This window comes from Rhinolophus sinicus, chromosome 3 (genome assembly GCF_057876585.1).
Source record: "Rhinolophus sinicus isolate RSI-liver-muscle chromosome 3, RSI-T2T, whole genome shotgun sequence".
Lineage (NCBI taxonomy): Eukaryota > Metazoa > Chordata > Mammalia > Chiroptera > Rhinolophidae > Rhinolophus > Rhinolophus sinicus.
The window spans coordinates 141,312,933-141,333,322 of record NC_142503.1 but is presented as its reverse complement, the minus strand read 5'-3'; positions in this window follow the sequence as shown (position 1 = coordinate 141,333,322).

The window sequence follows — 20,390 nt, the reverse complement described above, 5'->3', positions numbered from 1 at the left end:
AGAAGGTAGCCAGGGACCATGCTGAGGTGGTCCCCAAAATCTTCAGACTATTCTAAATATTGCTACCGTAATAGCCCTCCCTTCAGAACTCATGCATCACTAACTGTCCAAACCAAGAAAGGTTACTTCTGATTTGATGGTGTTTTACAATATTTATCGACACACACACACACAAACACACATGCAGGTGCACACACACTGAACTATGTTTTATCTTCCTATGTAGACTAAAGGTCTTACTTGAAAACCTCCTAGGGTCTAAATTCGGGCTAAGTAGATTCTGATGTTTGATAAAAGTTTTTTGCTTGATTTCTGGGCAAGCTGAACTAGATTTCTTCTCATTGTTCCTTCACGGCAACTTTTCTTGGCACATTCAGTTGTTCATCTCACCTGTCTAGATTCACAGCAAAGCATGACCTACTTATCTCTAGTGTTTCTTTTTCACAGTTCCATGGCTGCTTCTTTGCTAATAAGACTTTTCTGAGGCAGAGAAATCTACTTTTTTGTGGAAAAAGTACAAAAAAGCCCCAAGAGCTTCTAAGTCTTCACGCAATACTCTGTTCCACCCTACTGCCTGGCCACTCCAGCTAACCTGGGTACCCTCCCTTCATCGTAGATCCCTGCTTTGCACACCTTGGAAGAATTTGTGTGGTGGTGTGTTATCAGGGGAGAGAACCAGTCGAAGTTGAGAAAAATAGCAAATATCCCCCAGGTGCATCCAATCCCAGACTTTCTATGGTCCATACCTAGCGCTTAGACTGAGTGTAGGAAATCTACAAGTAAATGATGTGGGCTGGGAGGAAAGTTCCACATTACCCTCACGTTTCCCTGTAATCATTTTTCCTTGTCTATTTCAGCAGTGTTCGTGTCACAAACTGTCTGCCTCCAGGACTGGCTCTTGCTATTTTAATTTTCTCTCACCATTTTCAAAATTAAAGGGGCTCTATTTTTATTCCAGACCTGCCTTCCTCCCCCTCTCACCAGATTGCTTGGAATATAATCTGTCAAGAGGGAACAAAACCTGCTTTCTCCACCCTCAGTATTGCTAAGCTTTTCATCTTTGTCAACCAGAGGGGACAGCAGCTGTTAATGGGGCCTCCTTTGCATATATCAAACTCTAGGCAGGATGAGAGCCACAGGGCATAGCACGTGCTGCAGAGTTCCTCCCCTGCTTTGTTACCTCTGTGGCTCCTGCTCAGATGAAGGATTCCTCACCTAAGGAGGGTCTTACCCTGGAGGACCTATAAAAAAGAATCACTCTCGTGGATTTATTTGAACATCAGATGTTTTAATCCTTGGGGGGAGGGAATTTAAGGATCTTCAGCTCTACTGCTCTAAAAATGTTAATTTTCAGAAACACTGTTTTGATACTTTGAAAATAAATACAATTAGAACTGTACTATTAAGGATTAAAGGCACAATGAACAAAAACATCCCATACATAACCGAAGAAAGTTCTAACTTTTAGCTCAAACCTAATCAAGCCTACCTTTGTGTACATAAGGTCAATCAGTACATTGTCAGTTTTGAAAGAAGGATAGTGAATTCTGGATCCATTGGAACTCTAAATATACTAGAATTTTCGGAGCCCCTAAACTTTTTCAGAAAAAAAAAAAAAAAAAAAGAAAATCACAAAGAAACATGTCTTCATCTAGACTCTCTCTACACAAATCAAACACCTCTTTCTCTACAGCTTTCACTTTTCCTCCAGTCTCCTATAGTACAGTTCTAATTAAGTTCATCTGGTTGCAACAGACAGTCACTAGAATTACTTCAAGTAATACCAGGTTCGTTGAAAGGCTGCGCAAGCACAGGAGTCCCAGGACAAGCAAAATCCAGACCTCAGTGCTGGTGACTATGTGTACAAGGTAACTCTAGAGAAAAAATTTTCATGGATCTTCATTAGGGCATATAATGAAGATTATATATTGATCTGCCATCAGCATCACATAGCAACTTTCCATGTGTCTATGTCTCTCCACCAACTGGCTTCCTTGCCCTCTGCTCTCTATCTTTCCCCAATGTTAACACCTTTGCTGACTTAGAATTTGTTTCCTCATATACTTCCATCTCCCAAGGGAGAAGGAAGAAAAGAACATGAGATTCAGCTCTCAGTTGGCAATTTTTTGTCTCTCACTATGGTACAAACTCCCAGAAGTGTCTGATCCAGCTCCCTTGATTTGTTGTTTGCACCAGTCCATATTATAGGTAGCTGGCTAGCTTATAGACTGGCTGCCTTGGGGGTCATATGACCACCTCTGATCAATCAACAGTCACACCACATAAAGACCATCATATTGCCCTAAGCAGACCATGGACCTAGGAGGAAATTTGGGTATGGCAGCCACAATGGCTGACTTCAGCACCTCAAGCCCTTACATTCCTTTAGATAGAACTTAGCACTTAGCCACGTATATTATGCTGTTCACTAATTTTTTTTGTGTATTCATAGCTCTTATTCTGAGCTAATACACAAGCTACTTGGAGGCAGACACCGTTTTTTAGAGTTCTGTGTTCTCCATAATACCTGGCACAGGGATGGATTTGCACAGTAAGCACTCAATAAATATTAACTTATTGACTGCCTCAGGAACCTAGGCAAAACAGTACACAAAAACAGCTTGTTCGTGAGACAATGTACACTCAACCAAATCTCCCTATGCCCTCTATATCCTCTAACTATGTATTATAATTTTACTATTTACTATATCTACATATATGCCAACTTGTCCCACCAATATTTGAGGTTATGTATGATCATTCATTTCCCAAATAACAATGCTAAGGCACTTGAAGATTCTGAAAAGAAGAACTCATAGGTTAATATTGTACTACATGAGACAAGGAGATTCAATATAGGTTGTGTTAACCTGAGTCAGTCAAACTACTTTAATATCTTTAAGTATTCTGGTTCTTTGTAGTTTTGTGGACATGCCTCCCACCTAAAAAGGCCTCGGAAGTGATACACTCATAAAACAGTAGAGCCCTTCTCTCTCTGTGTTTAAGAAGCCACTAGATACAGAAAGATGATGTTGATTTGCTCCACCTCAGAACTACTAGATTCATGAAAGTCTAGAGTTAGGACCCAAACAAAGTGCTGTTAGTTCACCAGCTTTTAAAACTGAGGCAAGACAATGTAGCAGTTAAGAGCATGGATTTCAGAGTTCTCCAGAACTGGATTCAAGCCCAGAACTACCAGTTACTAGCTGGTAGTTGTAGGCAATTAATTAAAAGTCTTTAAACCAGGGAATTCTCTTCTAGAAAAGGAGAATTGAATAAATAGTAATAGAAATTACTTAACCAGGTGCCTGGATCATAGGAAGTATTCAGTAAATGTTAGTTGATTTTAATTATGTAATCTAGTTTCCTTAATTTACAAATGAGGAACTTAAGGCCAGAGAGGTAAAGTGAACTAGCTATGGTTGTACATCTGTATATTAACAAAGATCAATCTTGAACAGTAAACAACTGAACACAATAACTGAGTGGTGTTTCTTTAAAAAAACAAAGCTCCTTCCTTGGTTCATGTTATAGACAAATGAATGGATGCTCCAAACAAGAAAAGTCAAATCTCCCAAAGTCAAATCTCCTTCCATCACCATATATTTGACTCTCCTTACTCTCTTCTACCTCCCCTCTCCCCACAATGCAATATAGAGATGATGTACTATAGAATTGTACACTTGAAACCTACATAATTTCATTAACCAATGTCACCCCAATAAATTTAATTTAAATTTGAGTACACAGAAACCCCATCTTAAGACCATGTCTTATCAAGAAGCTTTCTCCGACTGTTCAAGGAAAGTGATATATCTCACCTCTTCAATCTTAAAAAACCCTTGAATCTGTTCCATATATCTGGCATTTGGTTAGAAAATGTTTTATTAATTAATTAGGATTATCTGTTTTTTCTTCAAACCAATTGTAACTGCTTAAAAGCCAGGACTATGGTTTATTCATATTTTTATTTGCTCCTTTGTATCTGGTCCGTGTCTGGGAAAAAGAAAACACTCAGTACATGTAATTTACTTTTCTTGTTTGGTATGTATGTAAAGGTAACACTTTAGTGATACTGAGGCGATGTTGTCCTTCATTGTCATTAGATAAACATTTCCTTTTTTACCATTAATTTGCTTAATAAGCCTTGCTTTCATCAATCATTATAAAAACACGTTTTAATCTATCTTCTTAAATTGGTTCCTGGACCCATGTATTCCTTCTTAGGGGGACAGGGCCCCATATAGAGGGCTCTAACTACATGTGTGGGCACTGCATCCTGGAGGATGGCACCACATCTTCACAATGCTGCCTTTGAGCTGTGTTTCAGCTGCACCTTCCACAGACTGTTCCAGCATTCTGCTAGGCCACTGCTCTGGGCAGTGTAACACGTTAAACACCGTAAGCGTGTAGTCAGGAAAGGGCTGATGGTGCTACTCTGGCGAGTACCATGGGGCTCTGGGCTGCTTACGCATACAGGTTGCTTGTACCCTCTGGTTCTGCTTGTTCTAGATCCTAAATGTACCATTTCCAATTTACAACAGGATGCTGCTGGGTGCACCTAATTCTATGACTTGGTGGTTCAACAAGACCTGACAACTGCTGGGAAGTTCAGAACTCATGGTTGCTACTCCTGACCAGGTATGCTGTATTTACAAGGTACTATTAGGGTGTCAAGAGCTGTTTTTCAAAAAGTACTATGCTCTTGCTACAGAAACTCAAGGGGCTGCATTTTTATCCTCACACCGATAGGGTCCGTCAGATCAAATAGCCCAAGCAACAGAGTAGCTTGTGCCGCAGCCTGGACATGTTACAATGTCTTTCTTGTTTTGGAGCCCATTCAAAGATGACAGTCTTTCATGTCACCAAGTATACAGGCCCAAGGACCACTCCTAAATTTGGAATATGGTATCTTCAAAACCCCAATGCTATCAATGAGTTAAGTTTTGTGATAGCTTCTCCTACTATCAGGCCTGATCTGCAAAGGAGAGCCAACACTGAAATTCTTAATGACATCGCTGCACCTTTTACAAGTGCCATCCTGGTAGCCTTGGTAAGTGACATGTGTCCTCTATTTTTTCCCATAGAACATAATCCTCTGGTGGATCTTCTAACCTCACATAATACCTCCATTCCAGCATTCCCACTTCCCTGAGACTTTTGTGTTTCCTTCCTCCAGTACCTACAATGGCAATTCTGGCACTTCCACTTCATTCAATATGGGCTATCATTTTTTCTTGCTTCTAGAAACCACCTTAGTCATAAGTTTGCACTGTGCCCTAGAGTCTTTGCCAAGGTAGTAAATCTTTTATCCCAATAAAGTGCCTCCAAGCCAGTAAAGTCTTCCTTACCCAATCTTTTATTCTGGCCCCTCAAGAACCCTCACAATCCAGTACCACAGGTACTCCCCTAGCCCCTTGTCAGTACATGCTGACAAGGTCCTGTAACTCTGTAGAATATAATACTATTCCTCCCTTATCAGACCCAGGACATCCCCAAATGAGACATTCTATGACTTAACCTTAGTTATAGGCCTAGAAGCCAAGAGAGGAAGTAGGGCCATATCTTGATGGAGTAGAGGGAAAGCCCATCACCTTGCAGGAGAATGGCCTACAATGGCTTCTCACATGAAAAGGGTATGTCTTAGCTCTTAGTAGGTAAAGGAACCACCTCTGCAAACTCTGAGAATTCAGAGGAATTGGAGAGCCAACATCTGCAAGACAGGCAATAAATTGTCCCCATCCCATGTGTCAGGATAGGGACACTTTTCTCAAACACGGCCTAGACTTTGGTATAACAGACCTTCCCCAGTTGCATAATCAATTGTCTTTAAGATCAGGACTCTATTTAATCCTGAGTTTGGTCTTTTTCTTCTCTCCCAATGCTAGAGATAAAGGCCTCTTTTTAAGCTACCATAAAGGACTTCTGACCTCTTTACTTATCAAGTTTTAACTGCTGTCACTGTTTCATTATCTCTATAACAAGCATCAACACAACTTAATAACAACCAGCCAATTCCAGTTTCTGTGTATGAATTTTTCCGCTGTACTTTTCAAATGGCGTAAACCATTGCATTGCAACATTCTCTTAACTCACCAGAGAAACATTTTTGCATTTGAGCCAACATCCTATGCCAGAGACTATCTTTGATCCCAAATGCCACCTTGCATAGGGTTCTCATTGATAACCAGGCAGTAAGTGATGCAGGCCGAAAACCTCATCTTAACTGTTTTCTTCACCCACTCCTAGAACCATTATCATCAGTTGAATCCTCTGGGAATCAGGTGTTGAAGCAGAGTTAAGAAGGCAGATTGAAGTGTAATACTTGTAAAAAGAAAATGGAGGAAATAATATTGGGCAGGAGGAGATGGCAGACCATAATGCATATTGGACAAAGTCTCTGCCCACCCAGTAAGAATCTTTGAAGCAAAGATTGTCCACTAGGAAAGTCCCAGCTCAAAGGCTGAGATGGACCTGAAGAAGTAAACAGCATGAGGTGCCAATGAACCATACCTTTACAACTGGGCAATAGGTCCTTTCTTGAAGAAGTATCTGAGCAATGCATCTCTGTGTCTGCCACTGTAAGAGCCAAAATGTTTTACCCTATACTGACATAATTAAGGCCAAACTGCCCTTAGCGGGCATTTGGAAAAATCCTACATGGCTTAATGAGGCCCTCAACCTTCTCTCTCATCTCCAAAAGCCTCAAAGTTACTCTGATTTTTTTCCTAGTGTGTACCCAGATATCTTTTTTACATTTCTGTCAATAGAGATTGAGAACAATCTCAGAGAGAGAGAGGCATGTTTAACCAGTATCCTCACCTTTGAAACTCTGTCCTATTTACTAACCAGCTAGTTCTATAGAAGAAATCAAATTGGCTTACAGTTGGGTCAACAAAAATAACAACTCATGGCTGCATTTCTCCACTCAGACTCTCAGGGTCAAACAGCTCCCAAGCTGGCATCCTGCAGGTTAAACTACATAAGTTAGGTAGAAAGTGCTGAAGATAAATACCAACCTATGCTTTGACTTTACGATATTTGCAGGATTCCTGAGTGTGTGTAGGAAACTCTTCAATGCTTAGACCAGAGTGGAAAGACATTCACACTACAAGTCTCTGTTTGAGAGCTATTGCTCAATGAAGTAGCTCCTTGGGAGATGAAAACAGTATCCTATTCAAGGGCCATCCCATTTGTTGACATTTTAGGGAAGCTTTGGACATTCTCAAAAAGAGTGAACCTCTAGCCCATAAGAACTCAAGTCTCTTCTCCTTCTAAGGTGACTTCTTATGGATTAAAAAATGTGTCCACCTGGATAGAAATAATACTTAACTGTAATTAAGTTATATGCTAATGTTATCAAAGAATGATCGGTTTAAGAGCTTGGAAAGGTGCTTCCCAGGAAGTGGAGAAAGGTGTAGTGATCCTTAGAGAAGAAGAAGGTGAAAGAATTTGGGGTGGGGGAGGGAGAGAAGAAACAACACAGTGTTAGATGATCTATGGCCCCACAAAGGAACAGAGGTCAGGGAAGAGATGGGGAGATTCAGAATTTGGCTAAATGAAGTGCCATCTGAGCTCAGGGAGGAGAATCATGGGACAATGGGACATTGATCATGGGCATTCACTGAGAAAGACCTCAGAATTCTGGGGTCACCAGATAAACTGATGGTTCAAGGGACCAGGAGAAAGTCAATGTTTTTTCTAAGGTGAATTGAAATGAATAACCTCTTCCCACATTCCAAAACACCACAGAAAGTGAGCTCACTAAGACTCTGGAGATAGAAATAAGGCCAACTATCCGGAAAGGCCAGTGACTTCAAGGTAGGGCAGAAAGAACAGCTCAGGAATGGCCACATGATTTGTGGGGCCTGTTAAAAAATTTAAATGTTGGGTCCTTTGTTCACACAGGATCAAATATATAGTGATGGAAGGAGAACTGACTCTGGGTGGTGAAAACACAATGTGATACACAGATGATGTATTACAGAATTGTACACCTGAAACCTGTGTGACTTTACTAACCATTGCCACCCCAATAAACTTTAATTAAAAGAAAAATAATTAAGAATTTCAAGATGCAACAAATGAACATTAAGCCAAGTGCAGGGCCATTCTGGGCTAAGGACTCCCTGCAACTTCACAGGTGGCTAACCTATAATCCACTGCCCAAAGAAGCTGATTGTATTAATTATTTACTGCTGGAGGAAGAGAATTAGGCCCTACCTTTGAAGAGAGAAGCATCAAAGAATTCATGGACACATTTTAAAACTTCCATAGCTACCCTCTGGTTGGAAACTATTTCCATTCCTCCCACATTTAAACTGGACTCACCTCCCAGTACCCATCAAAAGTCTCATTCCTTTATGTCATCAACTCAAAATCTAGGACATTAGCATCTAAATCAATTCCAAGTGAGGATGACCAAAAGCTGTTTATCCATTTGTACATAACGAATTGCCCCAGAATTTAGTGGATTGAAACAATAAACATTTCCTGTCACAATTTGTACAGTCAGGAATTCAGGAGTACCTTAACTGGGTGGTCTGGCTCAGGAACTCTCATGAGGCTGCCGTCAACTGAAGGATTGACTGTGGCTGAACAATCCACCTCCAGATGACTCCCTCACATGACTATTAGCAGGAAGCTTCATTTCCTAGCTGCATGGGTTTTTCCATCAGGCTGCTTGAGTGGGGGAAAAGGAAGTGCTTAGGTAAATGTTGAAAAAAAATGATAAGATACAAAAGTGATACAATTTTGAGACAACATCAAGCAACATGTTTGGATAATATTTTCTCTAATAATGAAAGTCACAAAGACCCTTTATAATATAGTGGAAAGAACACTAAATTTAACATCAGGTTGAATCTTGAGCCATAATTTTGGCTTTGCAGTATTCTACTTGTTTGATAGTAAACAAAGCATTTTGCCACTTTTAATCAGAGAGAGAAAGAGAGAGAGAGATTGTATGGGATTGTATCAGCCTCATTTTCTTACAGGATGTCCTAAGGAGCAAATAATATGTAGCAAGAGCTAGAGCTACATATCTACAATGAATCAGAGATCTAGAAATGTCTTTGTAGACATTTAGGGAAAAAAAACATTGCAATAGACTGAATGTTTAGATCCCCCCAAATTCATATGTTGAAAGTCTAATCCCAATGTGATGTTATTTGGGAGGGTGTGGGGTCCTTTTGGGAGGTAATTAGGTCATGAGGGTGGAGACCAAATGAATGGAATTAGTGCCCTAATAAGAAGAGGCCAGAGAGCTAGCTTGCCCTCTCTCTGCCACGTGAGGATACAACGAGAAGACAGCAGTCTGCCACCTAGACGAGAGCTCTCACCAGATTCCAACCACGCTGGCACCCAGATCTCACAATTCCAGCCTCCAAAACTGTGGTAAGTAAATTTCTGTTGCTTATAAGCCACTTGATCTATAGTAATTTGTTTTAGCAGCCCAAACTAACTAAGACAAGAGTTAAGACATTCCAAGCAATCAGGAAAAAATACCTGTCAATTAACTCCTCCAGCAGCACATTAATGAGGGAAGGCAACACTTCCAATCAATCCCTCAGCTTCTCTACTATAAAAGGGCCTAATCTCCTTTGTCAGTTTCACCTTGAAAAATCATGGCATAAAACCCAGAATCTTGAATCTTTGAATTCTTGAATTTTATAGGCACACCTGGACCCAGTAACTGTGACCAGGTAGACACCATACTGTGATTTAAAAGGTAGCCTCTCTAGATTGTTTGGGGCACAGGAACCTGTGACATGTAAGGACATGGTAGCCCCCACACACGTATATTAGAACATGGGAATGGAGAAATGCGAGTATCTAAGAGAAAGGACTACCTACCTGAGAAGAAGAGGGAAGGAACTCTACACAAATAAAACAATAGTTATACTTTTCAGAAAAAAATAATGAAAACTTAAGCAAAGTAAAAAGCTGCAGTTATTGAAAGGAACTCAAAATATAAGGTCAGTCCATCCCTCGCCCTAGTTTTAAAAAAACTAAGAAAAATGTAGAAAGAGTGTGCTATACCCTCTGAGTTTGGCCACAAATGGAACAAAGCTACTGCCCTCCTAATATGGTTAATGTCAAGTCAGAAGCATTGATGGTAGGGAAGAATGACACCAAGTCATGGAAAGGGAGCCACAGGCAGCAGAAATGCCATAAGCTAGCCAGAGAAGACAGGAATTTAGAGGCTCCTGGGTGACTCTCTAGATGAGACTGAAGATATTTGGAAATAAAGACAATAGAGACTTTGCTAGTCCTGCTGTGAGTCAGAACAAAAATGTAACATTGATTTATGCCTTAATTATATTGCCTAGGCTGTTGCTTGGGAAACCATTGACTACTGAATAATAGCGCCAAAGAGCTAAACAAATTAAAGGTATCAATTTTAGAAGTGATAGGAAGCATCTATTAAAAGGAGGCAGAAGGGAACCAACATTTATAGAGCAACCATCATGTTCAAGCTCTGAATTAGGAAATTTACATTAGGTCTCATTTAATCTTCATAAACCCTTTATGTGAGTATAGAATATAAGCTCCTTGAGGGCTGAGTTTTTGTCTGTTTTGTCATTACTGTAGCCCCAGAACCTAAAACAATTCCTGAAAATATGAAACTCTCAATCAATATTTGCTGCAAAAATAACTGAATAAATATGTCTCCATTTCTCAGATGGTAAAACTGAGATTCAGATAGAGTAATTAAATGGCTGAAAGTGACACAGAAAATGAAGATTTTAAACCCACTCTGTCTGACATTATCAAATTCTACTTCTTTAGAAGTCATTTTCTACTAAAAGCAGAACTTCCAAAAATTTCTGACTCCATTTATTATTTAAACTCTGCACACTTCCAAAAAGAATTGTTAGGACCTAGTACATAATTTGTCTCTCCATTTATTTCATCTTTCAGAAAGGTAAGGAAACAAATACTCCATACTTTGACCAATGGAAAAGTAATAGTCCATAAGACAGTTGTGATAGAAATCTTAAGAAACAATTTTATATGCTATAACACCTAATAATAATCTTGGTACAATCAGGCATGTACCCTGTATGCTTTCTGAATAAAAATGAAGACTCTTGAAACCTGAAACTCTGAACCCTTCCCCTATAACAAGCCTAGCAATGAGAAACAAGCAGTTTGCCTCTGAGAAAGGGCTGGAGCAAGGAGAGAAAACCCCTCAGTGGCACAGGCAGGCATGCAACACCCAATGGAAGCTGACCGTGGACTGTAATTCTGAGAAAAATCCTGCTGCAGCTTCAGGGCCCACAAAAAGCACAATGTACCAGCAGCCTAAAACTGAAAGAATTTGAGGTCTGTGGTGGACTGAAGGTAACTACAAAAACAACCCCCAAAAGTTCAACTATTAGCTAGATGAACTCAACCACCCACACTAAAAGTCTAACAGAATAAGAGGACTGTGTATTTTCAGGCACAAATTCTATTTTACTCAGTCTCACTAATCTACACACAATGTCCAAGATCCAATTTTTAAAAAATTGAGACACACAAAAAAGAAACATATATTTACAAATTGTCAGGGATCAAGTAATCAACAGAACCAAGCCCAGAGAGAACACAGCTGGTGGAACTATCAAAAGTGATTTTTAAAATACTAACTGGTACTATATTAAAGTAGACAATACGGACCTTATGTATGAATAAACGAGGAATTTCAGGAGAAATGTGAAAACTATTTTAAAAGCAAATGGAAATGCTATAAATAAAAATACAATATTAGAGATGAACAATTCTTTCAACAGTTTTAAGAGCAGACTAGACATATTAGAATATGTGAACTTCAATACAGATAAAGAAAAAGTATCCAAATGGGAAACCAAAAGGAAAACAAGTGAAAAAAACAAGAACAAAATGCAGAGCATCCAAGAGCTGTGTGAAAATATCAAATAACCTACCATATTTAAAATTGAAGTCCCAGAAAGGAGGAGTAAGAATGAGAAAGGGAAGAGGATGTATTTGAAGAATAATGGCTAAGAATTTTCCAAAATCAGTAAAGACAACAAAACAAAGATACAGAAACCTCAGAGAAATCAAAACAGGATAAATTTTGTAAAAAACTTTATACATGATAATTAGCTTAATGAAAACCAAAGATAAAGAGAAAATATTGAAGATAGCCAGAGAAAAAAGAAATATCACACATAGGAGAAAGATAAGAATTGTAACAGACATTTCATCAGAAATTATGCAATTGATAGCACAAAGGAAAATAAATCTTTAAATAAAAGTGAAAATAAAAATTGGTCATTCCAGAATTCTATACCCAGTGAAACTGTCTTCAAAACTGAAGGGGAAACAAAAACTTTTTCAAATAAAAAAAAGATAAGAGAATCCAGTGCCAGCAAATCTGTACCACAAGAAATGCTAAACGAAACTGTTTAGGCAGAAGAAATATGCCAAATAAAAATTTAGATTAAAAAAAAAGCACTGGATATTGAGTAGATACACAATAAATAATGAGTAAATATATTTTTTCTTCTTTTTTAAATTATTTAAAATATGATTGGCTGTCTAAAATGAAAACATAGATAAAATTATATTGTGAGGGGCCGGCCTGGTGGCTCAGGTGGTTAGAGCTCCGTGCTCCTAACTCCGAAGGCTGCTCCCACATGAGCTGGTGGGCTCTCAACCACAAGGTTGCCAGTTCAACTCCTCGAGTCCCATAAGGGATGGTGGGCAGCACCCCCTGCAACTAACAATGGCAACTGGACCTGGAGCTGAGCTGCATCCTCCACAACTAAGATTGAAATACAACAACTTGGTTTGAAAAAAGTCCTGGAAGTACACACTGTTCCCCAACAAAGTCCTGTTCAAAAAAAGAAAACTATATTGTGAGGTTTCTAACATACATAGACATAAAATGTGTGACAACGATAGGACAAAGATGGAAAGGGAAAAATGAAAGTGTACTGTTGTAAGATCCTTACACTATAATATTGTTTAAAAGTAGACTGCTATAAGTCATATATCTATAGATAGATACATAGATATAGATACAGATATATAACATGTAAACATGTCTGTATATATGAGATATACATATATGTATATATGTATAGTAAAATAATATCTATAGTATAATTATATCTCTATAATAGAGATAAAATGGAATCCTAAAAAATACTCAATTAAACCAGAAGCAGGTAGGAAAAGAGAATGGCAAGGAGCAAAGGACAAATGCAACACATGAAAAACAACAAGCAAGAGAGTGGATTTAAATCCAACTACAGAATCCAGTCTGGTCAAAATGGTGGAGTAGGTAAACACTATGCTTCCCTCCTCTCATGACCACATCAAAATTACAACTAAACTACAGAATAACCATCATTGAAGTCTAACTGGACAGAAATCGTATAACTAAGGACATACAGAAGAAGCCACATGGAGAATGGTAAGAGGGACAGAGACACAGCACAGTTGTTCCCATACCCACGTGTGGTAGTTAAAAATCAGGAGGGATATCTTGGCTGCAGAGGTCCCTGAAGAGGAACAAGGGGCTGAACAGCCCAGAGTTGCAATGTCGGGAAGTGAAGTCCCCACAGTATCTGGCTGTGAAAACCAGCAGAGACTGTGGCTGAGTGAGACTGAAGGGTGCTGGAGTTCCAGACTTTCATCCTAAAGGGCCCATGCACAGAGTTACTTGCTGATGGACTCACTTGCTCTGAGCTCCAGTGCTGGGGCAGCAGCTCAAAAAGCACCAGGGACATACAGAGAGGAAATGAGTTGTCTGGTGTCAGGATGAGGGCTGGAGGGGAAGCTTTCTCCCGGACAGAAAGTGCTGACAGAATACATTGTTCCTTTGGTAAACCCTCCCCACTCCCAACATGCAGAGGTAGTTGGCCACCATATATGAGTCTCCAACAACCTAGCTAACACTGTTAGTCTGTCCTGGTGATTCCCTGAGTCCCCACCCCACCTAAAGCCCCTTCCAGTGGCTTTTCCATACAAATAGCCCGCCTTGGCTCATGCTTCAGAATTTCCTAAAAATCTCTCAAAGGTTCACAAATCCCAAACAAGAAGCACCTGACCTTGACATGCCCCGTAACTCTTACTAAGAAGCCCCAAATTCAGCACTAGTGGTTGCCAGCTTCACTTCACACCTGAGCCTCTCCCAGGCACCTCCAAGCCCAGCAGGGGTGTCAGCCATCTGTGGATTACTTTGTGGTTCATTCCAGTGCCAGATCCAGTGAATAAGACGGATGATGACACACCGGAATGTTTTTATTTGACAGAAATTGCTTCACACAGAAGCGATGTGTGACATGGAGCCTTTCCATTGTGATCACAAAATATGGTGAATGCTGCTGCTGAGTGCCATCCAACAGAAAGGCAGGGATCTTCAATAGGGGCACAGCGTGTTGAACCTTAGTAATAGTGTGTGACAAGTTTCAACTTGTTCAGTGCAATCAGTTGGATGTGATCTATAGTTGAGGGAAGGTGTGTTTTAAAGTATGCCATAAATCATCTTCCATCATGACAATGCTCCATGTCATGTACGGTGTCAGATTGATGGTAGATTTATGAGGGCTATTATCTTATAAGATATGTAAATGTCTAATCACTATGTTGTACATCTGAAACAGATAATATTGTATGTCAACTGTAATTTTTAAAAAAATTTTAATATTAAAAAAAGGAAAAAAACAGTCTAAGGGATAGAATTTAATGGGAGTCAGAGAAAGCCTCTCTGAGGATGAAACATCTAGGCTATGTGAGACCTGAAGAATGAGTAGGAATTTGCCAGGGAAAGAGTGAATGAAAGAATATTCCAGTCAAAGACCCCCAAAAATAAGAGCTTGTCATGTTTAGAAACCGAAAAAAGCCAAGAAAGTTTGGAAATAGCAAGGGGAAAATGGCAGTAAATGAGGTTGTACGCTACCCAAGGCCAGGTCAGAATCTCATAAGGAGCAGGTATGTTGTGGAATTTGAAAATTTATCTATTATTTGCACAGTATAAACTCCACAAATTACACCTTGTTAACTCTTCTTGACTAGAAGGGTGAGGGTGGACACAATTTGGAATTGGTTGTGGAACACTACTATATTGGAATGGAAGGAATGGAATGGAATGGAATGGAATGGAATGGAATGGAATGGAATGGAATGGAATGGAATGGAATGGAATGGAATGGAATACTACTGTGCCATAAATAAGAAGAAATACTGCCACTGTGACAACATGGATGGATCTTGAGATTATTATGCTAAGTAAAATAAGTGAGACAGAAAAAGTCAAGAACCATATGACTTCACTCATATGTGGAGTATTAAACTGAAAGCAACAAAGGAACAAGACAAACAAACAAAGAAACAAAAATTCACATACATAGGCAACAGTTTAGTGATTACCAGAGAGTAAGGGAGGAAAGGGGGTGATAGAAGAGGGTAAAGGGGGTCAAATATTATATATGGTGATGGAAGGACAACCGACTCTGGGTGGTGAGCATATAACGTGATATATAGATGATGTATTATAGAATTGTACACTTGAAACTTATGTAATTTTATTAACCACTGCCACCCCAATAAATTTAATAAATTTTTTTTAAAAGGCAAGAACCAATTATATCCCATCTACAAAAAAATCTCACTCAAAATATAAAGATATAAATATTAGAAGTAAACTGATGGCTAGAGACCCACCATACACACAGTAAGCATAAGAAAGCAGGGGTGGCTGTATTTATATCAGACAAAGGAGACTTCAGAACAAGGACTATTATGAGGGATGAACAGGACATTACATAATTATATCCTTTTTGCTATTGTTGGCATACATTGTACTTTTATGTATACTATCAACCTCACAATATATTTTTACATTTATCTTGCCTTTCTTTTATGAGCTGTACCACTGAGTAACCAAATACTAATACATGAGGGTAAGCATCTCTTTATAAAAACATTATACTTAAAAAGTAAAGAATAAAGAACAAAGGCCACTATTTTGCTACTCCAAGTAAATTAATGAATTCGAATAGTGACTACCAACTGCTGCTAGTATCCTAAAAACATGAACAACCAGATATTTTGTGCTCCCTGATGAAAGACCATACAACCACCTAAGTCTTGCCAAAGGTATTGATCATAAATCTGATGAAATGCTCTGCATCAGCTGCCAACTTGCAGGAAATTCAAAGGTCAGAGGAGCAAAGCGAACTGCACCATAAACGTGAAATCAACAAAATCCAGAATAAGGAATGCTACAGTAATGGGTAATAGGAGTGGGTAATGCTGCTCTAGTGCCTCAGGTTCTTCAACAGATAAATTATAAAGAAAAGAAAAGGATGGAATAGCACTCTAAATTAAAAGAGACATAAAAGCAAATAAAAATGGTCAAGACTGAAATACAGTGTTTAGGGGTGCAAGAAGAAATTACTAAAAAGCCCAGTGTGGGGTTACTTAGAAAGGAGTGAGAGGGTGGAAATTATAATGGGACATGGAGGAAGTTCTGGGCTGTGTGACAAAGTTCTGTTTCCTAGCCTATGTGATAGTTACAAGAGTATTTGCCTCATAATAACTCATTAAGTCAAACATTTGCTTCCTGTGACTTATTATCTGTGTTTTAATTTACAATAAAAAGGTTAAGAAAAAAAAAAGCAGTGTGATATCTCCAAGCTCAGAACTGAAAAGAAGTTATATAAAAGTTGAAAAATGGAGGCTTAACAAAAAACAGATCCTAAAGAAGAACTGAAATTCTTCAGGATAGTATAGAATAAATTCAAAGCAAAAGAATAAACAAGAAAAAGTAGACTCTCTACTCACGGCAAAAGGATTAATGTTAACAGGTTCCTGTGAGAGCAGAAATGAACTTCCATCTCCAATTAAGGAATGGGTTCTTCGATCCTTCTTAACCAGAACTGCTCTTGTCTTTTTGGTTCAAAGTCTAATATTGGCAAAATTACTCAGAGTCCCTAGTTACTCCCTAAAAATTCATATTTCCTGACTAAAATTCATTACATCCAGGGTACAAAAGTGATGTGATCGAAGGAATGCTGTCAGCCAGCTCTGAGGAACCATGGAGTGAAGTCTCCCTGGTTTAGAGTGACTTGTTTAGATTCCACATTTTTTAGGTTAAATTGGAAATTATGAAGGTCTTCTGACAATTACTTAAACTATCTATGCCACCAAACTTCCTATTAATATGCATATTATGTACGCATAATAAATACATACAAAATTACAGATCAGAGTGCCAAAGCATCATAGGCATTTTCCCTAAAACAAGATAGTCAGACACTTTTATCTTTTTAATTATTGTAGCCACAGTATTGGATTCAATACATGCTACATGGTGACATGAATGTATAAGTTGTGATTCTTCAAATATTGAATATTCAGTGCTTTTAGCTTTCCCTTTCTCTATTTTACTTAAGTATCTTGATGATTTGCATGGAGTTTGCTAACACCAGCATTTCTAGTTGTAATTATGATAAAATAACTGCTATTTGTATTCTCACAATGTAAAGCCAGAAAATCTGCTTTTAATCTAAACTTTGTCATTAACTAGTTCTGTGACCCTGTGGAAGCACCCCCTAGGAAAGAATTTTAGTTTTCCCATCTGTTAAACATCAATGTTGGGTTATATCTAAGGGTCAAAGAGTGTATTTTCACTCTAATAGAGGGCTCACGGTTTTGAAGATTTCTTAGATTTCAAAGGGCACAAGTTTCAACTGGTATCATCTCGGATACTTTTTCATGGTTTGTGATTGACATCTGGTGCAGGAGACCACACACAGTCTGCTGCTCTGCTTCTGAGGTCAGAGTTCCAAGCCCAGGTAACTCAAACCCCAGACTCCTAACAGGATGGTCCCAACATAGAGCCACCAAGAGAAAGCTTTGGAAATCATAGCTATTGGACACCAACCCCATCCCAACCCCCTTTTAAACTGACTTCTTTAAATCCTATATGCTCATTTTCCACTCATTAAATTGCAGAATTTAAAAGAATGACACCACCCAGGTTAGTATAGCAGTGGGTGAAGGTACAGTGTCATATGCTGCTCATGGAAATGCAAATTGGTAAAATCATTGTCAATGTGGCAGTATCTATTTAAAAATTACATTTCAGGCCCTTTGACTCAGTAATTTCAATTATAGGTATTTACCCTATTAAGAAAGTTACATATGTACATAAATATATGCATGAGAGAATGAGTTTTATTACCTTATTTGTAATAGTGAAAAACTAGAACAAATTCAAGTGCTAATCAATTGAGGACTGGTTGCATAAAATTAAGCAGAGCCAAACAATGAAATTCCATGCAGCCATTAAAAAGAATGAGGAAGAGCTATATGTACTGATGAGATTCATAAGAAATTATTATCGAATGAAAAACGCAAGTGGTAAAACATGTAAAATATGGTCCCATTCTTGAAACTGTTAATGTTTATGTAGGTATGTATATTTATTCATACAGATGTGTGTCTGTGTGATATATGAGATTACATAGGCATAGGAAAAAATCTGAAAGATGGTACACTGCAGAGGCCGCAACAATGTATCTCTTGATCTTCTAGAACAGGGAACACAATTGATTGATGGACCTTAGCTGCTGTGCTCTGAAATCCATCACTGTGTTGGCACTAAAGCCACACTCCCCAGAGGCTGATGCCAGCCAGTGACTAAATGCAGCAGGGATACTAAGGCAGACCCATTTCTGGGAGATGCATGACTCCTGACAGGAGATTGTGTCAAAAACTCCCCACCTGCCTGGTCTAAATTAGAACTGTATCATAACCTAAGACCTCGCTTCTTTTCGTCCCTCTCCTTCACAGGGCTCAGATCTGCATTGCCATCCAATGGCTCTCCTCGTCTCCTCTGACTCACTCCTCATTGTCCCTCACAGGCATTTGCCTTGACAAATCTTTTGCACATCTAATCCCAGGTTGGCAATTCTTTCTTGGAGTACCAGACTGACAGCAAGCTGACAGAGGTTGCCTCAGTGTGTGTAAATTTTTCACTATAAGCAATATTACTTTGGCAAACTATTTTTCTTAAAGATTCAAAACTAATAGTAATAGGACCAATACCCATGTGCATATGTTGAAATCTTTTTCTGCATGAGCAGACATGAGCACATGCATAGATTCACATATATAACTCTGGTCCCTCCCTCAACAGAGCAAGTCATGACTCCTACTAATGTCTGAACAGCACTTTACAGTTTTCTTTCTCATTGGATCTCTACCACAGCTTTGGAAAATAGGTAGATTTTGCATTATGAACCTCTTTTTACAGCAGGAGAACTTCAGCTCTCTGAGCCCCAGATCTCTTGATCCAATTCAGTGTTCCTTCCTGATCTATGGAGTGCCCCCCTGTATAGGAGAGCCTGGGGAAATTGAGAGAGTGCTAATCTCCTGCCATGATGAAACAGTATGCTATGCTCATGACCACCCAAAAACGAGATATTATCATTATCTTCATTTTGCAGATGAAAAGCCTGAGGCCAGAGAAGTTAAGTGACTTGTCCAAAGTCACACAGCAGCAGTAAGCAGTACAGCTAAAATCTCAACCAGGGCAGCATGATTCCAAATAAACTTGTTGCATGAAATTACTTGCTAAGAAAAGCCAACTCTAAAAAGAAGAAGAAGGGGCCGGCCCCGTGGCTCAGGCGGTTAGAGCTCCGTGCTCCTAACTCCGAAGGCTGCCGATTAGAGTCCCACATGGGTCAGTGGGCTCTCAACCACAAGGTTGCCAGTTCAATTCCTCGAATCCCGCAAAAGATGGTGGGCTGCGCCCTCTGCAACTAGCAACGGTAACTGGACCTGGAGCTGAGCTGCGCCCTCCACAACTAAGACTGAAAGGACAACAACTTGAAGCTGAACGGCACCCTCCACAACTAAGATTGAAAGGACAACAACTTGACTTGGAAAAAAAAAAAAAAAAGTCCTGGAAGTACACACTGTTCCCCAATAAAGTCCTGTTCTCCTTCCCCAATAAAATCTTTAAAAATAAAATTAAATTAAAAAATAAAAATAAATAAAAAGAAGAAGAAAAGAAAAATAGGTAAATTTCTCTTCTTCCATGTACATTTCTTTATTGCTGTTCCTCTTATCCCCCCTCCAACAGAGGCACATTTTCACCTTCTTCTCCAATTCTCTCTTCCCCAAGTGGCTTTTTTTCCCAAGACAAAAATCATGTCTTCACGTCATACTTGAGTTAAGGTATAATCTACAATCTGGACCTTGTAAGGGGGAGAGAGGCATTGACTTGCATTGAGGGCAGACCTGAGATCCACACAAGACTAAAGGAGAGGTGTAATGATTTAGGAGAAACCAGAGAGGATTTCACAATGGCATGTGAGCCTGGAATGAGCTGGATCAACTTATGACAGAGTGAGACCTACAAGTTC